Source organism: Podarcis vaucheri, assembly GCF_965113315.1.
Source record: "Podarcis vaucheri genome assembly, chromosome: 9".
NCBI lineage: Eukaryota > Metazoa > Chordata > Lepidosauria > Squamata > Lacertidae > Podarcis > Podarcis vaucheri.
Window position 1 is genome coordinate 24,922,777 of NC_138767.1, and position 12,526 is coordinate 24,935,302.

General features: G+C 46.0%; 1 protein-coding gene and 1 long non-coding RNA gene across 5 annotated transcripts in view; one reads left to right on the forward strand and one right to left on the reverse strand.

Annotated features, from left to right (window-relative positions):
- The window catches only part of LEF1 (lymphoid enhancer binding factor 1), a 100,902-nt gene extending 99,724 nt beyond the window's left edge, over positions 1 to 1,178 (reverse strand). For 2 of the 4 annotated variants that reach the window (XM_082237020.1, XM_082237016.1), the window contains exon 1: positions 558 to 1,178. The gene's annotated coding sequence lies outside the window, so the exon portion shown is untranslated. Of the gene's footprint in view, positions 1 to 41; positions 208 to 557 lie in introns of those variants that run through there. The other 2 variants (XM_082237019.1, XM_082237018.1) reach the window with 2 other exon arrangements.
- LOC309540355 overlaps positions 1 to 12,526 on the forward strand; it is a 227,156-nt gene that overhangs the window by 15,880 nt on the left and 198,750 nt on the right. The gene's annotated exons all lie outside the window — the stretch shown is intronic.

The window sequence follows — 12,526 nt, forward strand, 5'->3', positions numbered from 1 at the left end:
TCCTCCTCCTCCTCGCCCGCCCCTCTCCATGCCATCCAGACCCAAACACCTGGGGGAGGGGAGAAGAGGAAAGGGCTCCAGCGCGGCCGGGCCCGGCTGCCTTTAAAAGAGGCGTCACCCCTCCGCTCCCGGTTTCTGTTGTGTCTGCAGCGAAGAGGACAGGAAAGTCTGGGCAAGACCGCGTCCCTTCCCGTAGAGGCGTCTATCTCCTCTGGCCTCCCCCCCCCCATCCCCGCCCCTCTTTCGATAAACAAGAAGAGAGAAGACCTCGGTGGGCTTCTCCCTTGACCCCGGCGTTATTCCTGCGCCACGTTCTTGGATATAAATAAATGCAACTGTCCGGGTTTTTCCTTCTCCAAAAAGTAACAGCACTATTTGGATGTTTGGGAGAGGTGGGTGGGTGCTTGGCTGGCTTAAAAGAGGCTCTCCCACCCCCACCCCCTTTTCTGTGGTAACTTGGAGATGGGGAAGAAAACGCCAGAGAGACACCTCCGCTTGGGGTGGGAGAGGGGGAAGGAGGGAAAGGCGCGCGCGCGCACACAAACACACACCAGGACGCCTCTGCCTTTGTCCCTTGGCTACGGAAGAGGGTCCCCCCCCACCTTCTCGCCCCTCTTTCTCCTTTTTGCTGCTCGCTGTCCTCGCCCCTCTCTCCTGAAGAAGAAGAAGTGGTGCCGGAAAAATCCCTCGAGTGAAGAAGTTCTTGCGTGACAGGAAAGGGGTGGGAGTGTCTCCTCGAAAGAAACTTTTAAAGTCAGCTGCCTCAGGAAGATGGAAACGCCGAGAGCTCCTCCAGGGCGCCCCGCTTCTCAAAACGGAGTGTGCGGGGTCGGGCTGCCGGAGTCTGCGGGGGAGAAGGGCGATTCCTCTCCGTCGACTTCTCCGTCCAGGTGTCGCAGCTTCCCCGCCGCGGCCCAATTAGCGCCGCAAAGAAATCCAGCCAGGTGCGCGCGCGGAAACGCGCTCTCTCTCCCTCTCCCGCGCGGGAGAGGTGAGCGGGTTCTCTCTCGCCTGGGGCGCTTGCTGGGCTCCTCGGGCGGCTCGGACACGTGTTCCCGCGGTCGTGCGAGCGCGTGGGGACGACGCGCCGGCGGCCAGCTCTGGAGCCGCTCAGCTAGGATGAGCTGGCTGACGCGGGGCCGTGTGAAGTGGGAAGCCAGTTGTGTGTCTCTCTCCCTCTCTCTCTGGCTCCCTCTGTAATGTAACTTTAACATCCCCTCCACCCACTTCTTCTCCACCTCCTCTCTCCGTCTCTCCCCCTCTCGCCCGCCCTGTTGAAAGGGTGGGGGCGGGAGGAAAGAAGATGAAAGAGAAGCCGCCGCTTTGATTGACAGCGCATTGATAGACGCTCTTGAGAGAGGGAGAGGAAAAAGGAAATGTATCCATACAGAGAAGGAGGGGAGGAAAAACAACCTAAACCCAGCTTAGAAAGCACAGGAGTGGGATGGAAGCTCTCTCCTTATTAGATGCACCCGAAGCCATCCCAGCAATCCAAGTTTAAAACAATTTCAGCCATCCACTTCCACGCAAGGGAAAGGTGCCCGCGTGAGAATAAAGCAAAGGTGTAGCTGAAAAAGGAAGGGAAGAGGTAGCAATGCGCGCTTGTGGCTCCCCCTCCCCTCGACCAAGAAAGGCTCCCTTATCTCTTTCCTAATTGTTTGCTCTTTAATCACTTTAACTCTGATAACTGCCCTCTTCCCCAATTCTCCTGGCGTCGCTTATTATTCTTATTTATTATTATCTGAGATGGGCTGAGTTTTAAAAGACAGAAAAAAGAGATGAGGGCGGAAAGGGAATTGCTATTCCAAGGGGTGGAGGTTTCTAATTCACTCTCCCCCTCCCCAAGGAAGCCTCTCCAGAGAGGGCAAATAATAGTTATCTGAACATCTTCAGACAAATCTGGAACAAGGATGTTTTTCTAGGGCTGCTTTGTTAAGACTTCCCCCTTTTTGGAGAGGAGGGGTAAGCTTATACATACACAATTGTTTTGTGGCTGAAAAGGGGGAGCTTGTTTGTGTGGGTGTGTTTTTTGCTTGTTTATTTACAGTTTTAGACACAGACACACACACAGTCGCTAAAATCGGTAATGCAGGAAGAGAGAGAGAAAGGGATCCAAAATGAACAAAGCTACATAGTTTCCCGGTTCTCAGGACGGAATAGTAATGAGTTCTAGCATCTTGAATTAGGAAGCAAAAATGGAAAGGAGGACGCTTACAACCACCCATTCACCTACCATTTTAAGGTTGCTGTCTTGAGTGCATTAAATTTATTGACAAGTAAGTTCAATTGAACTGAATGGTACATACTTTTAAGTACACAAGCATAGGTTATGGCTGCATTAAAAAAACAAAACACGTTATGGGCACAGTACATATAACTAAAACCATCCTTACCAGTAACAATGTGTAGTTACTAGTATGATAAAGTGAAATAAAGAGCATGCTATTATGTTTTTAAATCAGTGATGTGCAAAAGGAAAATCCAAACTCTTAGCGTGATGCTTTGCATGTTTTACTCGGAAGCAACTGCCGTTAAGTTAGACAGGTCTTCCCAATAACTGTGCTCTTTGCATCCTTTCTATCTTGTGCGAGAATTACTGTTGTTTTTAAGTCGCCCGAAAAGCACACGAGAAAGGTACATTAGGAATATCATAGCCCATGAGTGCAGTCAGATCCTTCGTCCGTTCCCCAAGAACGTTTTCAACTCTTCCTAAGACATCGGGGTATGTGTGCAAGGATAAACGGCTCCTGGTGACGAGACTGCTTCAAAAATTGAGGTGGAATAAGCAAATGTGGCGTATTTTCGTGACACTACCTCCTTCCTGCAACCTGTAATCAAAACCCCCCTGAAGTACAAAATCCCCTAGAAAAGTGCGAGGGGAAGGAGCGAGAGAGACGAGACCCTACGGTGCTAGCTAGAAGCAAGTGCATTCCATAGAAAAAGGAAGCAGCTCCTCTTTCTCATAAAAAACATGGGGTGTTGCTTGGATTCTCAGATCCCAGGTCTGCAATCCTATTCCTATCCACTGAACGCAATGGGTCTTGCTCCCGAGTAAACATGTAGGGTTTCCGAGGCATGACCCTACGCCTGTTTACTCAGAAGTAAGCCCCATCGGGGCACAATAGGGCACATAGTGTTGCATGGGACATGCGGAAGAGAACCCCTCTCTGTTCAAAAGGGGCTTTACTCTCAAATTCCTAAAGGACTATAGTTGGAATCGGTTCTATTCAGATCAGTGGGATAGTGCAAGTTTCCATTGAAATGCGTGGGGCTTACCTTTACGTAAAGGTGTGCTTGTCAGAGTTGTGTTACAAAACTACACGCCCCCTCTCTGCTGAGGTGGCTGCTCGGGACCTGGAGGAAGTTGAAGGGGCGATTTGTGAAGTTTTGATCTTGTTCCTCCTAATTCGAATCCTATTTCCTCCTTCATGTTAATTGTTGTGACTGCCATACTCATTTGCAGAACCCCTCCCTTTGCCCTCGAGATCATTGTAGTCTGAACTACCTAATGGGGACTGCTTAAGTAGATTGGGGTGGGGGGTGGGTGGGACAGAGAAGATGGAGAGGAGGAGGGCTGAGAATCAGTGCGTAAAGGGAAGGATCCATTTGATGTATTTTAGCACAGAGATCTTCTGCTTCGGAAAACCAAAGAGCCCCTTTCGATAAGCTTAAGGATTTTCTTTAACAGGCATGTGTGATTTTAATGTTTTGCTGTTTATATCTCCATTTACGTGGGATCCCCTTTAAAAAGGCAGAGAGGGTTTGCCTTTTTTTTAAAAAAAACCGTATATATATTAGTAGGGAACCTTGAAATAAATTATATTTTTAACAGCCTTTTTCAATAAAAAAAGGAAGAGAAACCTTTCTCATAACTAACAGCAAATATAATACCCTCGGAAAGGCATTGTTTTGAAAAGAACTCTATTAGCTGTCATAACGATTAGGCATTTGGGTCTCCAATTAGCATGTGTCTAATCGATTGTTATTGCCATTTAAAAAAAATCGAGGAAGGGTGCTGAAATCCTTTCCACTTCCAACGAGATTTGTGTCAATTTCGGTGCTGTTTACCGTTCCTGGACCCTGGAGGAGGGTGGCGGGGGAGGAGAGGAGCTTTCTCCAGGGAGTACTGTTCACACGGAGGTTTAGTATTAATCTGATCCCTCTAATAAAACAATTAGGGAAGGATTTGTGCCTCTTTCTGAAATTTGCCCTAAATCTATTATTCCCCCTCCTCCCTTCTCTATCAGCCTGCATCCCCACCGGCTGGTAAACACGCTTTCCCTCCTAGCACCGCCACACTCTTTGCAAAAGACATGCTCTTGATGCTAATTTTTTGAAAAATAAAAAATAAAATTGAGTTACTGGAGGGGGGGGGGGAGTAGAGGCATGTTGTGCGCAGTTCCGCCGGGTTGCAGCGATGCCCTTCTTCTGCGTAGCCAGAGGGGCTAAAATCGGAACAGCAGCAGCGCTGCCTTGCGCCAAATTGGTCTCCTGCAAAATAAACTGTGTGTTTAATTAAAGGGAAAGGCGCGGTTGTTTTGTTTTCTTTTAATTGAAGCAAAAAAGGATCTCCTCTTGCCTTTCATGTGGTCTGGAGGTTTTCCCAATCCCAGTTTTTTTGTTCGGAGGGAGCCTTTTAAAGAGGAAGAGGGGGAAGCTGGGATGGCGGGGGGCTAGAAACTTAATGATTTATGACAAGGGGATAAACTCAGGAAAACCTCAACTCCAACGCCAGATTTGACTGGAGACAACGCAAGGCTGTCAAGGGGGATCTTCTCGAGTTCATAGGTTGGATGGAGGGCTAGAGATTCCTCGTGGTACAGAAGTGGGTGGAGGTGAAAAGAAAAAAGAAAAGACTGCGAGGTTAGGAAAGCGGGAGAGTTACGAGAAAGGGAAAGGGGGCATTCAAGCACCCCTGTGCTGAACTGCATACAGGCTTGCTTAGAAGTAAGTAACTCTTACTTAGGCGGTTAATCTGGTGTAAGCAGGAGCTACCTCTGATTAAGCCCGTATAGGGCCTATCCGTAAGATTGCCACCCTAATGCCCACACGTCTGGCATCATTGAACTGCGTAGGACTTTCTTCTGATTAAGTGTCTATAGGATCGGGCTGCGCATAGCGCCCAGGAGGCTCGACGTTCCTGGGCATCTCCAGAGACAAAGCTCAAAGGAAGCATATTTCCTTGGAACAGGGTCCTGTTTCGCTGAGATTTCTCCCCTTCCAGGTTCAGCACCCCTAGGATCGCGACTTTAGGTGATAATCCAAAACAGCACACTATCTTATTTGGGATTTAGTCAACATCCAAATAAAAACGCATAGGGTCGGGCTGAGCCAGATTTACAATGCAGTTCTCTGCTGTAAGCTGTACTGGGTTCAATAGGAATGAATCCCTGGTTGCGACTGCGATCCTATATACCGCGCCTTAACTCATATGCAAGTCCAACTGCATTGAGGTGTGCATAGGATGAACTCAGTGGGCCTCACCTCCGAGTAAGCGCACATAGGATTGCACCGGATGCTTGACTGGACGCATTAAAGAGAGAGACAGAGGTAGAGAGTTCTTGACTTATGGTCTGTCTGAGATGTTAAAAACTGGCTGAAGGAAAAGAAACCATGTTAGGAAACCTAACTGGAATGGGGAAAGCACGTTCTGGTAGCAAGCTACTACTGTCCAAACCAGAGACAGCATTGGTGGTTTTTGGCAGGGCCGGATTTAGGTTTGATGAGGCCCTAAACTACTGAAGGTAATGGGGCCCTTTATATAGCAGGCGGGGCCCATTACTTACATCATAGGAGCCTACACAACCCAAAACACTGTTGCTGTATGTAGCTTTTATTTTATTTGTTTTTTATCTTATATTTTGGAAATGTACATCCAGCTGTTTTTTTCCTTTAATTTTTTTGGGGCCCCCAAGAGAGTGGGGCCCTAAGTTATAGCTTGTTTAGCTTATATGTAAATCCGGTACTGTGCATTGCAGATGTTTTGAACTCCCATCCCCATTGGCCATACTTACTGCCTGGGGCAGGTGGAAGTCGTCGGGAGGAGCGCACCACCACGTTGGCTACGTCTGATGCTTGGGGCATCAAAGCAGGAACACAATGGTTTTTTCAGCAGCTTCGCTCTCTCTCGAAGGAACAAGGGAAACTCGCGGCATTGTTGCTAATTCCACTCCCTTCGCCTCCCGCTAAACATACCCTTCATCATGACGCGCATCCAAAGCTCTCAGGCCACGTCTACCTAAGTAATTATTAACCACTTAATAGGTTTAGGACTCTCATGGGCGCGAGAGGGTTAAATAAGGGACAAAACCAGGGGAGGTCTAGTTGAAAGGTGTCGATTTGAAACCCTTGTCAGAGAGTGAAACTTCGGAAGTGGGGGGGGGGACTCTGCAAGGCCAATAATGGTGGGTGGGGGGTCAGATTCTCTAATCGATAAACGAGCCGAATAAACCGCGTCAGATTGCATAGATGGGTAGATGCGTGATGGAGCAACGGGGATGAACCGAACTTGGGAGTTGAATGTCACTGAGTGGAAGGGATGTGATTTCCAAGCGTCACAGACAGACAATCAGGATATGACTACGGCGGCTGTAAAGCAATAATCATCTGCAAACTCGCATCATCAAAGAGAAAAGTTGCATGCAGACAGCACGGCTGCCAGCCACACAAGAGGAGAGGCAAAGCGAGAAAGGACCTTGCGCAGGCTCAGGAGCGAAGTTTCTGAACTGAGAGATGCAGGGGCTCAAAGTTGTCTGGCTTTTCAGATCTGTGGCGAAAGGCGAGCGCGAAGCCACTCAGCGCACATCCAGCTAAAAACGCCCCTTCTCTTATCCCTGAACCGAGGAATCATTGCAAACAGGTTTTCGGGGGCCGACCCCGCTTGAAGCGCTGTTGTGTGGATCGCACACAGAAAAGTACTGCGCTGTTGTTGTTTAGAAACCCCTCCCTACCTAAATATCCTCGTTTGGTCTACTCGGCAGCAAGTCCCATTTACTCTCTAGTAAGCAAACGTATACTCCCACTCCCTCTCTAGTCTTCCAATGGAGTTTACTCCTGCGAGGAGCGTGCAGAAGGTTGCAGCAACCACGATCTTAACAAAAAGAAATAAACCGGGATGGAAAGTGGAAGGAATAATTGTGTGTATGTGTGTAGGAAGGGAAGGGACATTTGCTTCCTGGCAAGAGAGCTACGACGGCTGCCTTAAAAAGCGAGGATTTTTATAAATTAATCTTTTTGTTGAGTTGCGGGGGAAGAGGAAAGTGTAGCAATTCAGTGGGAAAAGCGAAGCAGGGAATCGCAGGGGAATGCGTAAGGCGCAGCGCAGTAGTTGCGTGAGAAAAGACCACCTCGGCGAGGCTGCCCTTATATAGGCAAAGGGCGGGGTTAGCGGGGCCCGCGGGGGCGGGGCGGCGGCTCCCTTTGATGTCCCGCCGGCTGCCTCTTTCATCCTCTTGTTCTTCCCCTTTCTGGCCTCTTTGTGTGACTAAATTTGGCAAGAACATGGAGCCGCGCCAGGTTTTCCACGTGTGCTTAGAGCTCCCAGCTGAGCAGGCGAGGGTTCTCTTCCGGGTAAGGAGACAGAAAGAAAGATCAAAGAGTTTCGGGAGTTGGATCTGAAATGCGAATTGAAAATAATAAAAAGGAAAGGGGGGAAAAAGAAAAAGAAGATCAGCTTAGCCTGGACGCATTCCAGCCCCCTCAACAGACTGACTGGAGGGAACACATGGTGTAAAAATAAAAGCAATCAGCGGAAACTAGTTAGATTTCCCTCCCTGCGCCTCCTTTTCCAGATTTCTGTTTGGCAATTTGGCAATTATTTTGGGAGAAGAAAAATGGCTTGTTCTCAATTTGCACTCCGTGCAGCTCGATGTCTTCCACTGTCAATATTATTTCAGCAACAAATATATGCCTCGCACGTCTCTCCTCCAGCTGAAACAATCAGAACAAAGGTGCTGATGAAAGGTTTTATTATTATTATCCCTCCCCCCCCTTATGACTCACTGCAAAAACCTTAATCATAACAGTGCTACACTGAGGAGAGAGAGGGAGAGAGAGCTGCCTCCCAGATTAATCCCTAATTAGGGAGCCTCTTTTCAGACACAGTAAGCTCTGGCAGATCTGCAGCGATTGGGGGTGGGGGAGTCAGAGAATACCACCGAGTGACAGCCCCTTTAAAAACAGAGCAATTTTGCCAGGGCAAATATATTTAGAACCAAATGCGTGTAATGTTGCTGATTATAATAGGCTCTTCAAATGGAGCCGTTTCCTATGGAATTAGCCTTAGCTATGGTATTGCTAACATAGCAACTGCATCCTATTAGAGTCATTGCAAGAATTTGTAGATGGTGCTATTTCTGAACCATAAACTAAAATGGTTTTCAAAAATTGTAACTATATAATCCCTCCCCTGTCAGTGATCTGGGTGATTCCATTGGATAAACTGAACATCCTTGCAGAGGCTGATGTAAACCAGAGATTTTGACCCCGAGTCAGCTGCGGAACATCTGGAGTAATAGTGAGGTGGCGGTCCTACACTTACTTGGGAGTAAGCATATTTGCAATCAGTGGGACTTAATTACGGAATAAATCTGCATAGGATCAAACTTCTCTGAAGTCAGTGCCTCTAATTATGTGCGGAGTGATGTTTCCCTATTCCCTGTGAGGATGTAATCCAAAGCAGTCTGCACAAATTAGTTGTATCAAAGACACTGCATTGTTGTAAATGAATTCAATATACTCCCAGACTCAGGCAAGGTGTGCTAAGAGTTTTGCCCAAATAACAAATTATTTGTAAGTGTTATAGGAGGGAGGGAGCGCCTTTTACTAAACGAAACATCCTCAAAATGGCTTTCAGCTAAATATAGGAGCTTAATAGCTACTATAAGCTGTTATAACACACCAATAGAAATACTGGGGTATAAAGACTATGCTGTAATTTTTTTGTAAGCCACAATGCAAATTTGTTTGAAGCGTAGAATTCCCTGTAATAATTAAAATAATTCACGAAGGTGTGTAATTAAAATTATGAAAGGCAAATGGAATAGAACAGTGATTTCTCTGCACAGACCTATGCATGTCTACTTGGAAATGAGACACATTGAGTCCAGCTGAACTGAATCTTGCTTCCAGGGAAGCATGGATAGGCTGCATTCATTTGTCTACTTACCAGGTAGATAGCCAAGACCTATTGAATACAGTGGTACTTACATCCAAGTAAATATGGGTAAGATTTCATTACATGACTGCAGGCCTTTGCAATGGAGTAAGCACAGCACATGATTCTCCTGTAAACTTGTCTCTTAAGGAACCTGTTGAGTAGAACATCAGCCTACTGATATTGCACACGTTTCATTGGAACTAATTGTCACCAGGTTCAATGGGAATTACTCCCAAGTAAGTATGCAGAGGATTGTAACCTAAATTGCCCTTGCCATTGTTTTGAATCCTATGGGGATCCCAATTTGTCTTGAGTCCTGTTCACATAATTGTTCACTTTATTTTTAGCCTAGGCTGCATTGTGCAATAGTAGCCTGATAATCTTAACGGCACATTGTAAACACAATCCACAAATCTGCCTACAACTATCTGAGTGGTCTTGGGTTTTGGGAAGAAGAGATTTCAGGTGCAGCAAAAGAGGGGAAGATTAATTACTGGCATGGGTTCAGTATATTCAAAGCAGTGTATTTCAAGAGCATTTATGGTGTGTTAATTATATATATATATATATATATATATATATATATATATATATATATATATAAAAATAAATATCAGAATAACCAGAAGTATAGATATTCTGGAGGATTAGCTAATCAGAGGTATAAAAGAGGTGTGCATCTCCTTCCCCTCCAGTCCCCAAACATCACTTCAGTACATTTGTAGATGTATGCAAAATCTTCCATTGTGCTATTGGCAAACTATTCACATGAGTCATTTACTAGGTGCAGTGTGTTTTCTGGGCTATGTGGTGGCTCAGTTGCCCCACCCCCAGCAAATCTCAAAGGAGATTAGTGGTAAGATACGAATAGACTTCTTGTTTGGATGTCTTTCCTGTCAAATGTATATTTTTCTTGCTTTTTGGGATGTGTTGTGCTTCATGAGTGAAAGAGTGACTAGCATCAGATAGATGAGAATGAAAGGAAAGCCACTACCAGGGCTGGCCCAGTATGTTTTGGCACCTGAAGCAAACTACAAAATGGCAGGCACACATACCTGCCTGAGAAGAAGTGGGGAAATGTGCATCAGGAACAAGGGAGTGAAAATGTGCATTGGGAACAATAGGCAGAATAAAATCAACCTTACCTGATGGTTGAAGTGGGAAACAAAGGCCGTCAAGGGGGCCCGGGGGTGGGGAAGGGGCCCATTCTGAATTAGGCTAGTCAGGTGCAGAGTCCAGGAGACCCCAGAGGGCCCTCGCCATTTCCTCTCTGGGTGCAGAAGGAGAGAAACAGTGCCTTCTCTTTGTCGAGAGGCCACGGTAGAGGTGGCATGGGGAAAGGCTGCTAAGGAAGTGGCAGATCTGTGCTCCAAAGGAATACATGGCTGCTGCCACTGCTGCAGCAGGCAATACATTCCAGGTCTGCCACCCCTGTGGATCCTGCCACCTGAGGCAGTTGGCTCACCTTGCCTCATGGGTGGGCAGCTACTCTGCATAAGGCTGAGTCATGATTCTTTATGATGCAGCAGTTGGCCCCTCTGGGATGATAACTGCCCGAATCTGCAAGCAGCCTAAAACAAGGTATAAGCACAGTTAATGTTTTTGTCCTCTGCTGTCATCTCAAAATCTGAGACAAGAGGATCAAATCTGGTGGTCTTCAGTAGGTGAAGGAAGAAGCCGATTCACATGATTTGCAAGCACAAAAAAGGTGTTACAGCCATTGTATTCATATAAGAATAAGCATGCTGTGTAGGCCATGTTTGAGCTCAAAGAGCTAGTACAGTGGTACCTTGGGTTAAGTACTTAATTTGTTCCGGAGGTCCGTTCTTAACCCGAAACTGTTCTTAACCTGAAGCACCACTTTAGCTAATGGGGTCTCCTGTTGTCGCCGCGCCACAGGAGCACAATTCCTGTTCTCATCCTGAAGCAAAGTTTTTAACCCGAGGTACTATTTCTGGGTTAGCGGAGTCTGTAACCTGAAGTGTCTGGTTTTTTTTTTATAATAATTTTTTTATTTGCTTTTTTTCCCAAGGTCAGAATACATCACCAATAACACAACAAAAGCGATTTTACAGAAAAAAGAAGAGATTAGATAAAGAAGAAAAAAAAAGAAAAGATTCACTTTTCCAGATCTTTTTTCATAATCAACTGGACTTCCCCAAATCCTCCATCCCCTGTTTTCTTTACAATAAAAATAAACAGCAAATTGATACCTTATTTCATATGTTTTTGTATTTTCATTTAGTTATATAATCTATAATTTAAACTTTTCAAAGTCATAACTTAATTTCCATCATTTTCACATCTTAATACTGAAGCATGTTTTTCCCAGAACTTAGCAAATTCTCAACATTCATATAACTTATAATATTTTTGTAGATAGTCCTTAAATTTTTTCCAATCCTCTCCCACTGCCTCTTCTCCCAGGTCTCTGTAACCTGAAGTGTCTGTAACCTGAAGCGTATGTAACCCGAGGTACCACTGTAATAGCTCTGTGGCAGCTGAAATCCACTTTCATCACTGCTTCAGAATTCTGTCTACCGAAAGTGGCCAGCTGATAAAGCAAAGCTGAATAGCACTATCCAGCCCTTGTTAATTTCTAGCACCAGTATACATTTCCACAGGTATTTCTGCAACCATCAGGGCTAGAAACTCACTTAAAAAGTTGACTGAGATTCTCAGCATTCTAGCAAGAGAACATAGCTACAAAGAATAGTTTTGTGACGTGTGAGAAGATTGCACGCTGTACAGTTTAAGTCAAGATTGGACATCATATAAATCCTCACAGGGACTACACTTACCTTAATATCATGGGGACCAGTGAAGCTATGGGGGGGATCACAAGATTAAATCAATAAGAGTGCTTAATGCATGGTTTAAACAGCTGTTCACCTTCCGTTGAGGCTGCTGCAACCAGACAAAGCACTCCTAACAGCTTCCAGCCAGATGTTTTGTGTGCAGGATGCCTGGTCCAGGAGAAACCAGGAATACTGGGCCTGCAACGTTTGACCAAGATGTTGTTGTGACTGCTCTGGTCAGTTACGAATAGCAACAGTGGTGTCATATTGTATACCCCCACCCAGATATGTCTGGAACTTGTCAGGGCTTGGCTGCCTGCAATGGTAGTACTGCTGGAAAGGGGCAAGTGTCACCAAAGGGCAGCTGTTTGTGCATTGCACCCAAAGGGGTGGAAAGGGCTAAAAGTTTAACTATTTTCCCAGAACAGGAATGTTTCTCCAGTACCAGCATTCTCCAGCAAAATATAACTGAGAGAGAAATAGCTCCAAGCATAAAAAGGTCATGCCTTTTACCCAGTGCCTTTGGATATTAAAGCTGCAATCCTGTACTTACTAGAGAAAGTTGCTTGCC